The sequence below is a fragment of the Lissotriton vulgaris genome, chromosome 8, assembly GCF_964263255.1.
Source record: "Lissotriton vulgaris chromosome 8, aLisVul1.2, whole genome shotgun sequence".
In the NCBI taxonomy this organism is placed as follows: domain Eukaryota; kingdom Metazoa; phylum Chordata; class Amphibia; order Caudata; family Salamandridae; genus Lissotriton; species Lissotriton vulgaris.
This window is the reverse complement of record NC_141696.1, coordinates 510,990,209-511,010,256: the sequence shown is the minus strand read 5'-3', so window position 1 is coordinate 511,010,256 and position 20,048 is coordinate 510,990,209. Positions and strand designations below refer to the sequence as shown.

General features: G+C 44.2%; 1 protein-coding gene across 2 annotated transcripts in view; it reads right to left on the bottom strand.

Moving 5' to 3' along the window:
* The window catches only part of CTPS2 (CTP synthase 2), a 1,454,337-nt gene extending 1,437,088 nt beyond the window's left edge, over positions 1 to 17,249 (bottom strand). Inside the window, exon 1 of one of the 2 annotated variants that reach the window (XM_086934328.1) lies at positions 17,111 to 17,249. The gene's annotated coding sequence lies outside the window, so the exon portion shown is untranslated. Of the gene's footprint in view, positions 1 to 16,972; positions 17,088 to 17,110 lie in introns of those variants that run through there. The other variant, XM_086934329.1, reaches the window with a different exon arrangement.
* Between the last annotated feature and the right edge of the window lie 2,799 nt (positions 17,250 to 20,048).

The window sequence follows — 20,048 nt, the reverse complement described above, 5'->3', positions numbered from 1 at the left end:
CTCTATCACCCTTGCTGTTCACGCTAATGATTTAGCCCCTGACAGCCTGGGTGCGAGGTGACGCACTGATTTAGGGTTTTCAGTGGACCTCTGAGGAAAGGGACAGAATTTTGTTCTATGCTGACGATGTCCCGCTTTTCTTAGATGATCCAGAATAGTCTGATCCTGAAGCTCTCCAAATTTTACAAATATTCAGATCATATTTCTGTCTTCACATGAACATTATTACATCTTTGATGTACCCCATTACTCCCTACCCATTATATATATTGGGATACCAGTACTTCCTTCGGGGTATAAATATCTAGGGGTTTCCATCACAGACAATGCACTGCAGTCTTTTGATCATTATCTATCATTTGGACAGCCTCACAAGAGACGCTACATTTTCGACTACTCAGCCCCTGTCCCTCTTAGGATGCACCAACATTCTTTAAATTGTTACTCAGCCAGGCCTCCTCTACGAATTACAAAACCACCCCTTCCCGGTGGATAAGGCCTTCTTCGCCAATGTGAATGTGCAAATTAGAACGCTGCTATGCGGGGGACTTCCAGCCCAAATAACCCTGAGGAAATGTTGTTAACTTGTTTACAAGGGAGGGATAGCTACCCCCAACATGCTCTTGTACTACTGGGCGGCAGACTTGGTTATAGTGAATGAGTGGTGTTTTGGGGGATTTGAAGACCCAGCATATTCAGGAGAGGGATGTGTGATTAGTCGTGAAAACCTTCCACATCCACTTTAGAGTGGTGTCATGCTAATGAGCATCTCACCCGCCAGCCACACGAGTGGGGCTTGGGGCCTTGACCGCAGCTGTGAAATCCATTGGCAGGTTGACGTTAGAGGCTCCACTGTGGCGGGCAGTAGGCTCCCTCAAGTCGCAGCCCTGCACAGCTCCTCTGCTTGGGATACCATAGGTATTTCTACACTTGGGGATGTGATTGATAGCAGGGACAATGAAGTCCTTTCAAGATTTACAGATTAGAAAATGACATCCACTGAACACCGTTCTTCTACTATTTGAAGCTACGCTATGTATTTTTACCAGTCATTCCTTCAGAGGAAGCCAACCCTTAAGGCTCCCCACTGGAAACAAAAATTCTTCTTACAGACATTAAAGAACATAAATTGTCTGAGATCTATAACATGCTTCTTCATAACTGGCCAGATTCTATGGTGGCAATGAATAGGGCATAGGAGGGGAAGCTGGGTCATATGGATGAAGACGATTGGAGGGAAGCAGTGTAGACCCCTAAAGATAGAGCACCTCAATTTACACTGATAAAGCTGAAGTTGCTCCATCGCATTTACCTCACCAGAACTTGGCTGCATCGCATGGGCCTGACACCCATGGGGAAATGTTTGAGTTGTAAAGACCCACAAGGAGATATACCCTACACATTCTGACATTGCCCGGCACTCTCTCACTTCTGGAACACGGTTCTGGGACAGTTGAATGGAGTGCTGGGTTGGAATATTCCTCAGGACACCAAACACTTCCTTTTATACAGCAAAGATGTTCCGAACTCGATAACAAAGGGAGTATCACTCTGGCTTGGTTTGATTGTTGCCAAAAGGGATATTGCAAGAGCCTGGAGGGACATGACACCCCTCCCCCCCTCCCCAAACATTGAGACATGGGCTAAGGGCATGGCTTATTGTTTGGGATTGGAGAGCCCTATTTACTTGCCAGGCGCATGCCCCCAGAAACACTATAAAATCTGGAAGGAATGCAACGGGCTCAAGGGCATACAGTTGGAACCATGCACAGACAGGTCATGGTTCCCTTCCGGGGATACACATCTACGCATCTAAGGTCCCAGGGGACTAGCTGATAAGACTGTTGCAGCGCCAAGACACACTTTTAACTATTTTCTAAGAGTTGGAGTGGACTCTTCAGTTAAGGCTTACTAGTGAGTATTCCTGGGATGTTGTCACTAGTAAATGGGGAATAGCCCTGACCACATTACAAAGTGAGGGAGGGACGGGGATTTGCCAGTGAAACATTAGAACCCCGACCTCAAGGGAAAATGTGTTATTGTCTAATCATATCGTAACATTTCTTTGAATGCATACAGTTAGAATTAAAATACTTATTTTTATCATAAAAATAAGTATTTGATTGGACATTGATTTAATAACACAGCTTGTCCACAGCTACCACAGAGAGTCAAGTGCAGAAATGGCACTTGACCCAGTTGCTTATGAGCCATAGTAGGTCGGGCCCTAGGACATCAGGAGTAAAAGGACTCAGCCACCACAGTTGGGCCCAGTGACTCCTGAGTGCCCTATGGCCCTCTGAAAGGGGCTCAGATAGTGTAATTTTGCGTCACATCATGAGTAATGCCAAGGACCTTTTATGTTCTTCAGTTTACTGTCTGCAACACAATACAAAGAAGGGGCTTTGATTCTGTCTCTTACTCTACTGACTTACTTGGTTGCTCTGATGTTATTTACTCATGGCTTTGATGCCAGTTTCTTTGATACCCCTTCAAGAGCAGTATTGTTTCCTCACCAATTTTAATTGGTGTCAGTTTTTATTCCTGCAAGTATGTGGTGTCAGGGACTTTTGCTTGCTCTTCTATTTGCTGTGCTCATTTGTTTTTTGACCCATGATAGGAGCAGAACAGCTGAGCAGAGCTCTATCATTAGCAGAACTGTGCAAGGGAAAGTGTGTTTTGCCAGCTGCTGTTTAAAAGGCAGCACATGTTTGCTTAATGTTTTTCGTTCCAGTCGGCCTCAGGGGCTCCTTCCTGAACCAATTCTTAACAATAAGTTTGTGGTATTAGGCTTCTTCTTGGTTTCTGTTTTTTGCTAAGAACAGAACTGCATCTCTTTGGTTCTTCGTTCAGGATGGCATCTGAGATTTCTTCAGAAATACCTGCTAAGAGTATGTCCAGCAGTGGTTGTGAATAAACATTATTAAACATTTTTCTGCAATTTAGAACAGCATGTTTGCTACTGTGTGCAGCCTGCCTTCAAGGTTTCTCTTTAAATAGTTGGTAACAAACTTTCTGGTGAATGCAGTGTTGGACAAGTTACTTACCTTCGGTTGTGCCTTATCTGAGAGAGACATGATCTAGCAGCAGATCCTTACCTTTGAATTTCCAAGGCGTCAGACTGATCTGGAAAATTTTCTTCGAGCAATACCCCTGCGTGCCAGTAGGTGGCGTTGGTCCGCTTCACGTGACGTAGTATGTACCGGAAGTGATGTCCGCACCACGTACATAGGTGCCACAACGGTGAGCGGACACCTGTTACTTTTCACGACTTTCGGCGACAGAAAAGAGGAGCCATGAAGAGTGCTGACATTAGTGTGTTTGAAAAGAAAACTAGGGTCCTGAAAGGGAACAACCTTGACCCTAGAAACTTGTTTGAAGTGAGGGGAGGATGGGTGGGTCGGTAAGGGATCTGGGGCTAGATCATGTTCCTACCAGATAAGGTGTTACCGAAGGTAAGTAACTTCTAGTTGCAGATTCCTTACCTTTAATAATAATTCCACATTTGTAAAGCATGACCTATCAACCCTATGGGCATCCAGGCACTGGGGGGCTGTCGGGGAGAATAAGTGAGCTATTGCCCAGTATCACATAAAGCTGAGATGAGATGAGCTGTCACCAGCGATCGAACCATAAGTCCGGTGCTCTGGCCGCTGAGCCACACCTCTCCGTCAATATGCAAGCAACAACATCCCCGGTGGAGGGCAGCAGACAAATTCAAAACTAGGACGTCCTGCAACACCGTACGGACAAAGTGTTTATGCATGCAGAGGTGGCCACATCACTACTTGGTAGATATCCAGGAGTGGGACTCCATATGCTAGTAAAGAGGTTGCATCTTTAGCTCTGAGGGAATGAGCTCTTAAGCCTTCAGGAAGCTGCTTATTGTCAAAACATAGCATGTCTTGATGCAGAGAATAACCCATCAAGAGATTGTCAGTTTCTGCACTGCCTGACCTTTCTTTGCACCAACATCTTAAGTGCGGTCAGGGTAGAACAACAATGCTCTTTTTGGATCCAGATGGTGGACTCACTCCTCTTCTTTAAAGGAGGGGCGTGGAGGAACATATAAAGGCGGCAAGGTGACCGATTGTCCCACATGATAAGGTGTCAGCACTTTTGAAGGGACAGAGGCTCTAGTGGGAATCACCAATTTGTCAGGGAATATTGTCAAGAAGGGGGGCTTGGACAATAAAGCATGCAGTTCGCTCATACTTCTGGCAGATGTGATAGCCACTAAAAAAGTTGTTTTGATGGTGAACAGTCAGAGAGGGTAATTATGCAGAGCCTTGAAAGGAGGACAAATGAGGAAGGTGAGAACCACATTAAGGTCCCACTGAGGCATTATGAAGGGGGAAGGTTAAAACACCTTTTAAAAATCTATTTACAATATGTGAATAAAATAAGGAGGGTTGATTTAGGAGCCTCAGGAAAGCAGGCAGAGAAGATAAATACCCTGATTAATATACAAAAGGATGGCAATGGTATACAATATTGCTAGCACATACATACATTCAGGAAAGTATTGATTTCCACAGTAGGAGACAGATGTGGTCAATGAAGACAGAAACACTATGTCGTCCAACTAGTGTCACGTACAAGGGAAAACCCCAAATGCAAAAATTGTCTGAACAGTGATCAGAGCACCACCACAAACAGAAGTAAAAGGTCCGTCACTTTAAGGGGTCCATTCAAGTAGAATTAACTGCGATGTGCAAAACGTAGGCAGAGAAGCTGATGGTTCCATTCTTTTATTCTGTATATAACCACAAAGACAGTTCACACGTGTTTAGTCGCACTAGGCGACTTTTTCAAGGCTTTGGCATACGATGTACTGTTCATACAAATGAAACTTATAGGAATGAATGAATCACAGCCCCCCGGAGCCCCGAGGACTAAAAAGTGAGGATCTCAGTCAAAGTTGTACGGTGCAGAATCAGTCAAAGCGTGGAAAAAAAATGTATCTTGAAATTTTACCAAGACTTTGATACGTCCGGAAGAAAAGTGAGCTCAATCTGGCCAACTCTATGCATCCTGTTTCGCATGTTTGCAATGTGGTCAGATGTCAACCGTTGTAGGATGGAGGTATGGAGGGAGGGATGGTCTTGAAGGGGAGGGAGTAGCCCCTTCAGACTATCTGGAGGATATGCCTGTCCGATGCGATGGTCTGCCAGTGATGGAGGTGATGGCTGATCCTACCAACAACTGGCCTCTTAAGTTCTAGAAGGGCGATACTAGAAGAGTTTGGAGGCTGAAGCTGCCGGGTTGCGATGGTCTGATCCAACCTCTGGCTGCCCGACCCAAGTGGTCGGAACAAATTGCGTCTGTGGCCACGCAGGGGTTGCTGAACTTGTGTCGCTCGATCGCTGGTGTATGGCTGGTGTGGCGGAAATCCCCTTCTGTAGTCACAAAAGGCAAACTAGGGAGGTGCGGCCACTGAGAGGCCCAAGTACTTGGTCGTAGCCAGCGAGTCCTTAACGCGCTCCAGCACCGTGGCTGCCTAGTCTCTGAAGAGACATTGCAATCAAAAGGCATGTCCATGAGCAAAGCCCGGAAATCCCCTAAAAAGCCAGATCTCAGCCAGGCATGGCATCTGACAGCCACCCTCGATGAAATTGCTCTACCCTGCAAGTCTGTCATGTCTAGACCATAGTGAATGGCGAACTTTGCTGCATCTCTCCCATCTGACACTCCTTGGGAAAGGACAGCCCGGGCCTCCTCTGGGACCTGCAGCAGGCACTTGCACAAGAGTTTCCCACAGAGTGTGGGAGTAACGGCCCAATAAACATGTGGTGTTCACCGACCACAATGCAAGGCTGGCGGAAGAAACATTTTCTTGCCCCAACTATTCAGCTTCCTGGATTCCCTATCTGGGGAGCGGAAGGTAATGCGACCTGGGATGTAGAGCCTGGACTACCAAGCTCTGTGGGGTAGGGTGGGTGATGAGAAAATTGGGGTTGCCTGGAGGAGAGCGATGACGGTAGGTAATTCTCCTATTCACAGGAGCCCCTTTGCTGGGCTCAGATCAGGTTCTCACTAGGACATCTGTGAGGGCCTCATTAAAAGGGAGTAGGGGTTTCGAGGAGGAAACTCCCATCTGTAGCACCTCTGTCAAGATGTTAGTCTTGACAGCCACTGAAGGGAGCTGAAGGCCAAGGACCTCAGCCGCCGTTCACACCACCATAGCATAAGGCACTCCCTCCTCCGTAGCCATGGTAGAGGGAGAAAGCAGAATGTGGGTAACATCCTAGACAGTGAGAGTCGCTATAGGTGAGTGAAGAATGTGTTATTCAGAAAATATATACATAAAATATCAAGCAAGTAAGGGCAGTACAAAATGATCTGTTTTATTTAAAATATAACTGATAAAAACACAATGTGCAATCAAGGTAAGACAATTAATTTTTTAGATAAAAGTATACAATAAATAAATATGACAATTGGTTAAAACAGTTTCTTTCTATAATCCAATAGTTAACAGTGTGGCAAAAATTAATATAATTTGACGCGCGTTTCGGCGTGTGGAGACGCCTTCGTCAGGAAATCAGGCCACAGATTCCTGAAAGTCACAAAAACATGATCGATATAAGAAAACCTATACATGCTTGACAAAGTGATACATATCTTAAAAAAGGCTACGTTTGGAGTTACAAAACCGACAGTACTGAAGTTGAATACACATTCACAACAGAGTTGGAACGTGTTACGCCTTCAAACATGACGATATAAAAGAAAGAAAGAAAATATCATAGATAGTTATATGATTCGTCTAAAGGTGTGTGGCTCCATACATCACTATGTTGATTTTAGTGATCTTACAATTTCACTCTTATAGGAGTCGTAACTAACAACATTTAAAGACTCTAGTTATTTAGGAGAGAAAAGAGTAGGATGAATGTATATATAGCTTTAGATAAGATAGGATATATATAGATATCTAGAAAAGATAGATATATATTTAATTGAGGAAAGACAATACATATCTAAAAGGTAGTCGATGGACTATATATGTGGGTATATATATATAGGAAACAGTGAAAAAGGTGATATAAATGATACATGATAAATAGTAGATCCCAAAAGGCCCATTATGAGTGATCTCATGCAGCAGATACAGAGTGATAAGTAGTTGTAATGTATAATACCTGTATCTATGAAGACATGGAGCCTAGAAAGACGTTGAACAGATAATCCTTCTGTATGGGGGAATCTATTGTATTCTGAAATAGTTAAGAGGTGTAGGTTTGAGTTAGTATCTGAAGGTTAAGGTGATACTAATGACTAAAGACAACTAAATTATGTCTATCAGTACGATCCTAATCGACACTAAGAGTCACTATCTACGTCTTTAAGATGTTATTGAAGCTCTTCATACATCGACTCTTGGGTTGAAGGTCAATGGTAATTTGATGATCATAAACATCAAGGAGATGAAGTTTATAAGATGTCTGCAAAATAGTGGATGATAATATTGAATGTTATTTGAGATGAAAATATTTTTATTTAAAAAGGAAACAGCTGGGTGATCTAGCGTTAGCAAGCTTAGGGTTAAACAACATTACCTGAGTGGGTATCATGGATCTTGTATTTCATAAAGGCTCTAGGTTCCTTATGTCCTGAAATAGCAACAGGTAATTTTATAAGGAGGTACAAGTGTAATGGATATTCAAACAGGATTCTGCGAATAAGACAGACAAAAATGGTGCTGATTGTTATTTAGCGCCAGATATTTATCATAAGAGTTAAAGCAGTTGTGTATTCATGCGTCAAGAGAGGGGAAAAGCAGGCCAGTATCTGGAGAAGTATCCAGTACAGTGACCTCACCTAATTCCTCCTACCAGTCACTCTATTTTTCAGGCTGGTCTTCTAAAGAGTCCAGCGACCCCTCCCAATCTTCTCCCACTCCTAGCCTTTCAGAATAGGGCTTAGGAAACAACCTAGAACCTGGAGGTCATGTCAGGGCAGGAATTGGCATCAGTCGATGCAGTACCAGGAATCCGAATGGGGCTTGGCCACCAGGGGGAAACAAGGGTTGTCAGGGTGGCAATGGCACAACTGGCACCTAACCTAATCCATTCCGTGATCCATAAGGGAACATCGGTGCCGGGACAGAGAAGGTGGCTGAGATCCGATGGAGCCCTCTATGGCCCCATGGAGCCCAAAGACGTGCCGTGGGTCAGGCCGCCCAAAATTGAGGCACTTAGCCTCATAAAATTCTTGAAGTTGAGCCGGGATCGTTCTGCCTCCCGGATAATCAGGGAGGTGCGGAGTCGACCTAGGCGCAGGTTCTGTAGAACAAGGTCTTGAACGCCAAGGCTCCTCCATCACGTTGGACAGTGGACGGGGGGAAGTCGTAGCATGATTCGACTTCTTGTGTTTTTTGCGACTCTTATATGAATGTCCCCACGATTCAAGTGGGACGGAGAAGACTTGGGACTCCTGAAGCGGCGCCGGGACCTTCCTCTCAACCATGACCGTGACCGCCATGGGGTTGAGCAACGTGGTGCCCCCTGTGGGGCTGCAAGCAACTTTAGGGACCGTTCCCTCAAAGCCTTCGGAGCCATGGCCCGGCAGTCGGAGCATGACTTTGAGTTGTGGTCGCGCTCCAGAGACTAGGAACGAACGAAATGCAGGTCTGTCACCAACATGGCGTGGTGACAGGCACAGCATGGCTTGAACACTGAAGTCTATCAAGATATGGTACCTACACACCAAAAAGGGGTCAGCAAAAAGTAAAAAAAATCCTGTAAAAAAGTGCCAGAAGGAAGCTCTCTTCACGGATCAGCGCTTGACTGGCACAGAAAGAAAAGATCTGACGTCACATCACTTCTGATGTGGACGATGCCGATCACGTCACTCGGAGCCAACCCTTGCTACCTACAGGCGTGCAGGGGTATTGCTTGAAAAAAAAATGTCTGGATCCAGGCTGATGCCTGCGAAATTCAAAGATAAGGAATCTGTGGTTAGATGTCTCTATCAGATAGGTATTGCTAGAACCCTTTGTTGAAACTGCAGATATAATCCTGCAGATGACGTTGCCACTTCATCCGTTTATTCACATATCCATTTTTAGGTTTGGTGTTAGCTGAGACCTTTTGATTTTACTATAATTAAATCTTTAATAAAATGATAGTGGCTTTTTGAAAGCCCTATTAATCCACTGGCACGCGACTAATGCTGTCTGAAAGCAGACCTATAAACTTGCACATGCTTACCCTTACCCTTTGTACCACTTTGTTCGCCATAAGTTGGAAGGGTATGCTCAGACTTGAGTCCCTTGCTCACTTTGCCACTGGATTCAAGCAAGCCGGGCTGAAGACGGCTGAAATGCCAGAAACCGGTCCTCGGAAGCTTGTTTCCGGTCCAGGGAAGGCATGGCTTGGCAGTTCGGGCTGGACTGTTCCCATGAGACACAGGGTCAGACTGATTTGCATATGTCCATGTCTGAACTTGGAGGGCAGAGTGGGATAAAGAACGGTGAAGGATTAAACCCAGATCTGTTGACTGGGTGTGAGTGTTTGATTGGTTCAGATGCTCCTTCCATCACCACCCCCTTCTGTACCACTTTGTTCACCATAAGTTGGCAGGGTATGCTCAGACGTGAGTCCCTTGCTCACTTTGCCACTGGATTCAAGCAAGCCAAGCTGAAGACGGCTGAAATGACAGAAACCGGTCCTCGGAAGCTTGTTTACGGTCCAGGGAAGGCATGGCTTGGCAGTTTGGGCTGGACTGTTTCCATGAGGGACAGGGTCAGACCGATTTGCATATGGCCATGCCTGAACTGGGGTGGCAGAGTGGGCTAAAGAACGGTGATGGATTAAACCCAGATCTGTTGACTGGGTGTGAGTGTTTGATTGGTTCAGATGCTCCGTCCATCACCACCCCCTTTTGTACCGCTTTGTTCGCCATAAGTTGGCAGGGTATGCTCAGACGTGAGTCCCTTGCTCACTTTGCCACTGGATTCAAGCAAGCCGGGCTGAAGACGGCTGAAATGCCAGAAACCGGTCCTCGGAAGCTTGTTTCCGGTCCAGGGAAGGCATGGCTTGGCACTTCAGGCTGGACTGTTCCCACGAGGCACAGGGTCAGACTGATTTGCATATGGCCATGTCTGAACTGGGGTGGCAGAGTGGGCTAAAGAACAGTGATGGATTAAACCCAGATCTGTTGACTGGGTGTGAGTGTTTGATTGGTTCAGATGCTCCTTCCATCACCACCCCTTTCTGTACCACTTTGTTCACCATAAGTTGGCAGGGTATGCTCAGACGTGAGTCTCTTGCTCACTTTGCCACTGGATTCAAGCAAGCCGGGCTGAAGACGGCTGAAATGCCAGAAACCGGTCCTCGGAAGCTTGTTTACGGTCCAGGGAAGGCATGGCTTGGCAGTTCGGGCTGGACTGTTTCCATGAGGGACAGGGTCAGACTGATTTGCATATGGCCTTGCCTGAACTGGGGTGGCAGAGTGGGCTAAAGAACGGTGATGGATTAAACCCAGATCTGTTGACTAGGTGTGAGTGTTTGATTGGTTCAGATGCTCCGTCCATCACCACCTCCTTTTATACTGCTTTGTTCGCCATAAGTTGGCAGGGTATGCTCAGACGTGAGTCCCTTGCTCACTTTGCCACTGGATTCAAGCAAGCTGGGCTGAAGACGGCTGAAATGCCAGAAACCGGTCCTCAGAAGCTTGTTTCCGGTCCAGGGAAGGCATGGCTTGGCACTTCAGGCTGGACTGTTCACAGGAGGCACAGGGTCAGACTGATTTGCATATGGCCATGTCTGAACTGGGGTGGCAGAGTGGGCTAAAGAACAGTGATGGATTAAACCCAGATCTGTTGACTGGGTGCGAGTGTTTGATTGGTTCAGATGCTCCGTCTATCACCACCCCCTTTTGAACCACCCTTACTTGGAGACATATTTCCTTCCATTTTACAGTCCTCCTTTGCTATTACCCAGCCAATGGACAAAAATGTTAGATTGTTCTGATTTCTTTACCTAGGGAACATGGTCAACTAGACAGGCAGTATTTAAACGTTCACCTTTTAATGGTTCAGGTGATCATCATTTTATATTTCTTGGGCTCATACAGATGTTCATGAACATCAAAAACATAATAGATATTTTGAAATAAATTCTGAAAGACCTCTAAAGCCAAACCACAACATAAGAAAGAATGATGTCCATCATACTCAAAAGCCAGTAGTCTCAATTTAGGACAGAGGTACTCCTTCCATGGTCATGTAAATTTGGGAAATATACGACCTATGAAAAAAACATTAGCATAGTCAAGAAGGATTGTCTATTTTAAAAGTGAAAGTAATTATTCATTTATTGGAGTGTTTGTGTGCATGCATGGGTCAGTGGGTGAAGTTGATAATGAGTTAATGGCTGGATGGATGACTAGGTGAATGCCTGCATAAATGAGTAGGTGTGAGTTAATGTTTAAGTGTGTGATGAGTGATTTCATAAATGGTGACAGTTGAGAACATTAGTGCACGATGGATGGCAGGATACATTTTTGATTGCACTACTTTATGAATGAGGGATTGCATTAAGACAAGTTACAGCAGTCTCACAGACTGAATCCTCAAACACAAGTATTAAAAATGCCCAGAATTACCAACATCATTCCAATTAAAGAACCAGAGCAAGGGTGGGCACAACAGTCCCAAGACAGCATATAATAAGCCAAGCATTACTACCAAAAGTATACAGGAGTAGCACCACTGTGCAACGAATGTACACCATGTCAAGAACTACCATTACCACAATCATTGATGTTCACAATTGTACCATCATTAACCTTAGCTCCCTGCTTAAGTTTGCACCATTATTCTGTAATCACTAGTGCACGCTTCAATTTGCCCTACCATACATCAATCATTAGGGCACGTTGAGATACGCACTCACACATCTGGATTACTTAGAAAGCTTGGCTTCATGTGCATATTTGCAACACCACTCAGTACTCTGCAATCATTTTTTGCATGTCGAGATTTTCACCACCTCCCACTAATCTTCAGTACATACCCATATTTGCACCATCTCTCATTAGCACTCCCACATTCCATTTACAATCATATCAACAAAATGCCACATCTAATATTACTATAAGCCATTTTCATATGTACATGGCATAGGTTCTGTTGTATGAAAGGGTTTTCTCATTCTGGGTCTACAGGAAAATGTTTTAGTACGGTATGCAACGGTTACCACGCATTTTTTACAACGCTGTACCGTTAGCACGCTACTTTTACCACGCAGGTCACTACAACGAAATGCGCTGGGGGGCGCTCCAGGATAGTAAATACTTTAATTTACTATCCAACTCCTTTCCCTAGAGTCCACGGGGACTGGAGTTGGAATAGTAAATTAAATAATTTACTATCCAGCGCCCCTCCACGCAAGTCGTTGTAACGACTTGCGTGGTAAAAGTAGCGTGGTAACGGTACGCGTTGTAAAAGTACGCGTGGTACCGTCATACATCCGTTTTAGTACATATGGGGCCGTATTACAGTAAGTGTCCTGAGGCGCAATGGGCATTTGCACCCGCTTTGCGTGCCCCTTGGCACTTTGGTATTACAGAATGGGCGCAGACGCTTGTGCGCCCCGTTTAGTAACACAGATAGCACTGGCGCACCTAAAAGGTGGTGCACTGTGAGTGCGCTCCCTGACAACAGCCCTCGGGGGAGAGGGCTAAAAGGGGATCCTGTGGACCCCGACACCTGACATCCCCTTGCAGGCAGGTGGAGTCACTGACTGCTTCCGCCTGCAGGGGATCTTTAGACCCCTGTAAAAGTGCAGGCGGGGGCCTCCTGCACTGTGAAAACATGGAGTTAACATGAGTTGACCGTTGCCCTGTGGGGAAGCGCATTCACCGTAATAGGACGCACTTTCGTTTTTTGCATCGGGCGCACCTTTTAGTAGGTGCGCACAATGTAAACAATGAAAATGCATAATACGGCCCATGTGGCCTGTTAATGCCGATGACTTTACATCTCCCCTGTCCTTCCCCTACAGTCGTTTCTTTATCTGCTCCTTTTTTGCTTATGCATCTAGCTGCACAATGGTGCATTACCACAGGTTGTTCATAGATTTTCCTCGGTCCTAGCAGAGTTGAGTACCTTATGTCATTAATAAAAGGCCATCTGAAATAAGCCAAAATGGTGCACAGGATCCTATGAAGTAGCAGAAATGGTGCAGTATCTCAGGTCATTACCAAGTCACATATGTATTCGCATAATGTGTTATACCTGTTATGTCCCAGAAAACTAGTTGTAAATTGCTGCTTAATTGTGGGTTTTACAAACACTTAAAGCTAGATTCATAACACATACTAAGCAGTGACAAGACTTTACAGGACAAAGCAAGAGCATAAAGAAAACGAAATTAGAGATGGTTTATAGATTCCCTTTTCACAGAACAGCAACCAGAAGTTATCTTACAGCTAATGGAACTTGCCAGCAAGAGTGGAGAGTAATCAGTCGCTCAGATCAGACAAAACGTAAAGTAAGAAAATTAAATTTCAATTGACAAGATAGTTATATCCACTTTTCCTCATGTCAGTTAGTCTAATTTTGAAAACGAGTCGTAGATATCGGATCCGAGAGCCTCCTTCTGTGGCAAGAACAGAACAGAAGTATGCTTCATCTTGGGTGGGCAGTGGGTGTCAGAGTCGGGCAGGCGGAGGCAGGACCAGGGGAGAGGAGAGGTGCACGAGGAGGGAACGCTAGGGCTGCTGGGATATTAAATACTAAATGAGTTGGACAATGAACCACTGTTTCAGTATTCAATATCCCATCAGCCCCTGCTCTCCTCTTCATTGGATCGGAGCACCCTGAGATACTTCAATCTGCCATCTACATAGAAGTTGCAGGCGCCGGGTCGGTGTGCTGGACTTGGTGCCCTCCACTACACAGGTAGGAAATGGTTCCGAGGGTAGGAAGGAGGTGATTGTGAGTGATGCACTAACAATGATAGTATACAGAGGCTGAAAGCACTTGCTACAAAGAGTGCTTCCGTGTTTTCTATTTGAATGTAAAGTTGAGTAAAGTTGAAAGAAAGATTGTTATTATTAATAATTATAAAAACATTAGTTTGTTCATACATTTGATAAGTAACATAGTACAAAGCACAACAACAACAAACTATTATACTGTGGTGGCATGCTCAGAGTTTTTCACTTAAAGTATGGTAAAGATAGTAACTGAAAAACATACAGAATTGGAGACATGACTTCTTGATCTACTATTAGCAATGGGCTGGTCGGGGGCCCACGGGCCCCATATCTTCTGATGTTTGTTTGCGCACTCTCTTCACCTATAGATCTTCTTTTCAGCCAAATAAATGTAGTGTATGTCTCTGACTAGAATTGCAGAGGTGGGGGTTCAGTGTATTGCAAATGTCAGGCAATATCTCTCTCGGCCACCATACAGTCAATATCCGCAAGTATTCTACGACTGCGTGAATCAGTCCAACACTCCATGATCCACAGCACAGCGACCTTAGGGTCCAGATCAATGGGCATCTGGAGCATACTTTTTAAGAAAGATTGTTTTTATGCTAGCTGGGAAAAATGCTTTAAGGATAGCTTTGTGCGTTAAAAATAGGGAAGTTTGGTAGGACAGGAGCATTTTTCGCAACAGCATCAAGGTTGGGGGAGCTTTGAAGTTTTTTTGTGTACTGTTTATCATAAAAAATGGGGGTCTCTCGAAGGGGTGTGGTCGATGTAATTAAGGGCGCGGCTTAAATCATTTAAGCTAAAAATCTGTGCTCAGCATAGCGTGCCGCCTGAGTAGTATTTTGCCTCTACAGTCATTGTATCCAGATATATAATACAACACATAACATTACACCTACAACATGCCAGGACTATTGGCTTTGTGAATGGTTGTTAGTTGCAAAAGATAAATAAGCAACAACTATGGCGTTATTGTATATAATATTGAAAATGCTTCAGTTCGGAAATGATGAGGCTGTGCAAGAACTATAACGACTCTCTTTGAAGTTACATCAAAGGCAGTGAAGTGTAAAGTAAAGTAAATGGACTGACATAATTTAAATATAACACACTGGTGTGTAGACAGACCTAACTGTAAGAATTATATAGTTGAAGCAGTATTTGCATTTATGTGGCAGGTGGTATTTATCTATGTTCCTTTTGTCTTTCATCCCTGCTGGTTTTCAAAGTTTGAGTTTTGTGCACAGGGATGTAGGGCTCTCGTACAATGTGTTGCCTGTCGTATTAGTATGGTACGATGAAATACTGTGATGTGGCGATTCCCGAATATACATTTTGGACAGATTACAATAATTACCATACCATAAAATTTGCATTGCAACTAGTCGAACCTGGTTATTACCTGCATGTATATTCACAACCAAAAACCACATTTTAAACCGCAGAGCTAGTTTAAGTGTAAAGCCCTACCGATTTTAATGTGATGCTATCAATGTCACACCACCTTTACCCAGTCCCTCACAAACCCGATCACATCCCTTCTTTCCTTCACTAAGAGCACTATCGCTGTGATGTTTTGAAAATTATGTTTATATACCTTAAAAAAGAAAAGTTACTTTTGTGATGTAGCAATTCACAATGAACACGATTGAAAAAAAGAAATACAATCATATTTTGAATATTGTAAGCTTTATTGTTCACTCTGTTTAAAAATGCATAATGTTATATATGTGGGGAACGTCTTTTCATGTAAAAAGAGTTGAATATTTAGAAATAACTGAAAACTCTGACCAACTTTTTTTCTGTACTGTACTTAGTGACTCAGGTCCCCGAGTTTCTTTGGGTTTACCCCGTCTAAACTCAATACAATAAATTATATAAGTTTGTAAATTAATGTACAGGATATGGTACATAAAAATGGGGGATTGCAAGGTGTAGCTGTAACATATCATCTTCCATAGCTCACTGTGCTATTATCCTTGCAATGCCCTCAAACACACACATGAAAGACCTGCTAAACATATATGTGAGGGTTTTAGATCTGATGCCACTTCTTGTGATGCCACTTCTTGTAAAGTCGTGGATTGTGATGCCACTTTCTATGATGTCAATTCCTGTGAAGCCATGTGTGATGTCATATGCGCCATGATGTCATGCGCTGTGATGTTGCATGCGGTTATGTTGTGTGCTGTGATATCACGTGCTGTGATGTCACTTGCATACTGCCTAACTAGGTTAGTCCACCCACTTCTTTCTTAAGGACTCGTGCCCTGCATATAGTGCTCATTAAAAGCACAGTCAGATCAGTTTCTTTTCGATGACAATTTCATTATTTTGTAAGGAGTTTCTTTGTTCTTAGATTTGAATAATATTCAATAAAAAAACTGAAACACACATAGAAGCACGTTAAATATAATGTCATTTATGTCGCTCTACGCAGGCCAGCCTGCAGCTCTGAACCTCAAAGTTTGTGTTTTTCAGTGATAATTGTTTTCAAGTACAACGTGTTATGAAAAGAGAAGTATCTTTCGTCATCATCACGAAGACGTTGAGAGGAATGTGTGCATGAGCTCAATTAGCATTGCTACAAGACATGGTTTGGTTGTGACAGACTCGGAGCGACTGAGGACAGCTGAGCTGCTCGCCGCACAGGGATTCTGCATATTTACTCTGGTAATGTATGTATGGCGAGGATTAAATAACCTGAAGTGGCTTGCGGCCCAAATGTGTTCAAGTTTATGACAAAAGGCGTCGACTGCCTATTACTGGAAAACAAGTGCAGCCAGAAATGGAAACTCATTCACTGGTACGAAGCCTGACAGAAGGACGGCGAAGCAAGAGCAAGTATCGTGTTCACAACTATCAATAATTGTTTATAAATAAAAGCTCTCTTCAAACGTAAAACTATCAATAATAAAAACACGGAACCAATTGTTTACTACAGTACATTAGCAAAAACGTTAAACGGAAGGCAACTGCCAATCTATTATAGGCATCACAACAACTACTGCTCACGTACAGTGCAAGCCAACTCGCCACCCAGTACTATCAGCAGGATCTCGCAGCCCTGCCAGGACGGAGCTGCGTGACCCCTGTGCCAAAAGGTAGGACGCAACCAACTACCAACACAGGGCGGGGGTCAGCCGTCGCAGTTTACCTTAGTTCAGGCTGGGTTCTGTCTGGGCAGCAAAACCCTCTTCACATGCTCAAGCGGAGCAGTATAATATATGATATCCCATAGAATGTGAATGTCACCGATCCTCGACTCTTTCCGGGACTCCTCCCTTTTCATACACTAGTGGCTAAAGCATTGAAGCTCCTCCCCGTTTTTGACAGCTCTCTGGTAAGCCGCGCCTCCTGAAGGATAAACGTGTCGCAGTCTTGTTTCGGGCATGAACAGGCAGAAGCAGTAGCACGCCGAGCTACGGTGACGCTGTAGTATCTTCTACTAGTGGATAGTGAACGGTGTTGTCAGATGGGGGGTTTCTCGCACAGATGGGCCATGTTTTTCCCATTTGTGCGGGGGGAAAACTCTTCTGGCGGGTGAGCCAAGTGTGGGCTATAATGTGCTCTGTGTGCATTACATTTTTTTAATTCGTACTGTCCGCGTCCCTCCCAGTATCATCTCCAGGCAAGCTCTGCACTTTCCATCTCCAGGCTGCAGCATAACAGGGTCGATTTAAAAAGCTCTATCAATGACAGTCTTGTAAGATATCATTTGTCCTTCTTTGGCATTTGGCTCGACAGTGACGTCAGTCGGCCGTAAATAGACTAAAGTTTATCTGAAGGAAGATCTCCCACTACTGAAAATTTCTACTTCTCATGTCCATGGAAGTGCCTTCCCAGTGTGTTCTTGCGGTTAGAGTGTTTGCCTTTTATTGCAGTATTATCCATGTACTTGTGTTTGGTACCCTCTTGCAACTTGCACTCACCACTTTGCCCCTGTAACACACGGTTTGATTGCTTCCTCTCACATGTTTTTTACCTTTGATACTTGCACAGGTGCCACTTTTGCCTTCGTAATCGTTTGTTCTTGTGCTTGAGTGTCTAACATATATTGCAATATTATACCGCAAATTATAATCTATTTTCTCTTGTAGCCTGCACACTTGTCACCTTTTTCTCCTGTGCACTTTTTACTACCTCATGTATTTTTGGTAGCCCACATTTTTACCTCATGTATTTTGTTTGCTCACAAGTGTCACAACTACCTTGTCTACCTCATGTATTTTTGGTTTCTCACAATTTTTACTACCTCATGTATTCTTGTTTGCTCACAATTATCACTTTACCGTATGTAACGTAACGTATGCCTCTGCAATCTGTTGCTCGTGTAATGTTCTCAGTTTGTATCATTTCTGTTCCTATTGTGAAGCGCTCTGACACCTTCGGGTAAAGTCCGCGCTATATAAAATTGCATAAATAAATAAATAAATAAAACCTTGACCCACCCCGTCCCCAGCATACTATGCATGCCATTCAATCAGTTGAATGGCAGGAAGCAACACAAGTCGTCCTGCCCGGCCACCAGGAGCTTTTACAGCAAGCATAAATGTACGGCGTGCTGGCCAATAATCAATTCATAGTAAGTAATAGGCAATAGCAATTAGGCAATTGGAAATACGGAGCAATTAGGAACTGGTTAAGATGAGGGCTATGACTGACATTAGACAGCAAGAATTGTGTTTGAACCAAAGTTTGTGTACAAAAATATTTATTCTTTATTGAATCATAGAAATTTGTTTTTAAAAAAGGAGAAACTTTACATGTGAAGAGCTTTCTACATGTATTGAGTACTGTGGATTTTTCAAATACATTTCAGTACATATTTAAACATGGCTATAGGTTACAGAGTTCACCGGAACCTCCGCCGGAGACGTCACGCAGAACCCCCCATCGGATAAGCTCACCGGAACCTCCGCCGGAGACGTCACGCAGAACCCCCCATCGGATCGCCAACGAGCTTGACCACCAAGCATTTACTCGCCAGGACCGGAAACCGAAGCATTCTGACTCCGGGGTTGCTCGTACACAAACACCACCTGGAATCCATTATCCGATCGCTTGGCCCTCTATTGAAACAGATCCTATGAAGCGGAACTAAGGCATCAAACCCCCAGCTTGTTCATGCACAACACCAGATGGAATCCATTATTGAATCGCTTGGTCCTTTATTCAAACAGAATTAATATAGCGGACCCACAACACGAGACATCAGTAATCGTCTGATCTCCGAGTGGTCGAAATATAAATACATCAAAAGGACACCTCAGACATCACCCTAAACCTTCTGTTGTATCTGCATATCCCATCCACACCCTCGTTTTGCTACGTCTCCTTTGGATATCCACTTTGGAGCTTACCATCCATATCCCGGACAGGGCAACTGGAAAAAATCATGGCTTCCTGATGAAGGCTCACAGCCGAAACGCGCGTAGTACTCTGTAACCTATAGCCATGTTTAAATATGTACTGAAATGTATTTGAAAAATCCATAGTGCTCAATACATGTAGAAAGCTCTTCACATGTAAAGTTTCTCCTTTTTTAAAATCAAATTTCTATGATTCAATAAAGAACAAATAATTTTGTACACAAACTTTGGTTCAAACTCAATTCTTGCTGTCTAATGTCAGTCATAGCCGTCATCTTAACCAGTTCCTAATTGTTCCGTATTTCCAATTGTTTGAATTATCCCGAATTAGGAACTCTAGTCGGGGATACCCTCTGTTTGTACACACAATTAGGCAATGCAGGAAGAAACAGTAACAGAACAGTCCCTGTATCTATTTTAAAGCGTTCATATTCCCGTGGGCAAGGCGCTCACTATGTAAAAGATAATTGTGGGCTGACCGACATCCCCAAAGGGTACCCTCTGTAGTGTCCTCCGACACGGGGTAGCGGTGCAGTCTACCCGCGTCGGAGATGTTACGTTAGTGCTGGCGCGTGTCGTCACCCGCCAGCTATAAATAAAGGAGGCGTGGCCCGAGGGAGTCAGTTGAGACTATGCAGTAATTACACAAAGGTGTCCCGAGTGTTTATTACGGCCGTAGCACTGGCAGCGCGAGCGGCGCCTCCCCCGCTACACTGGTGACGA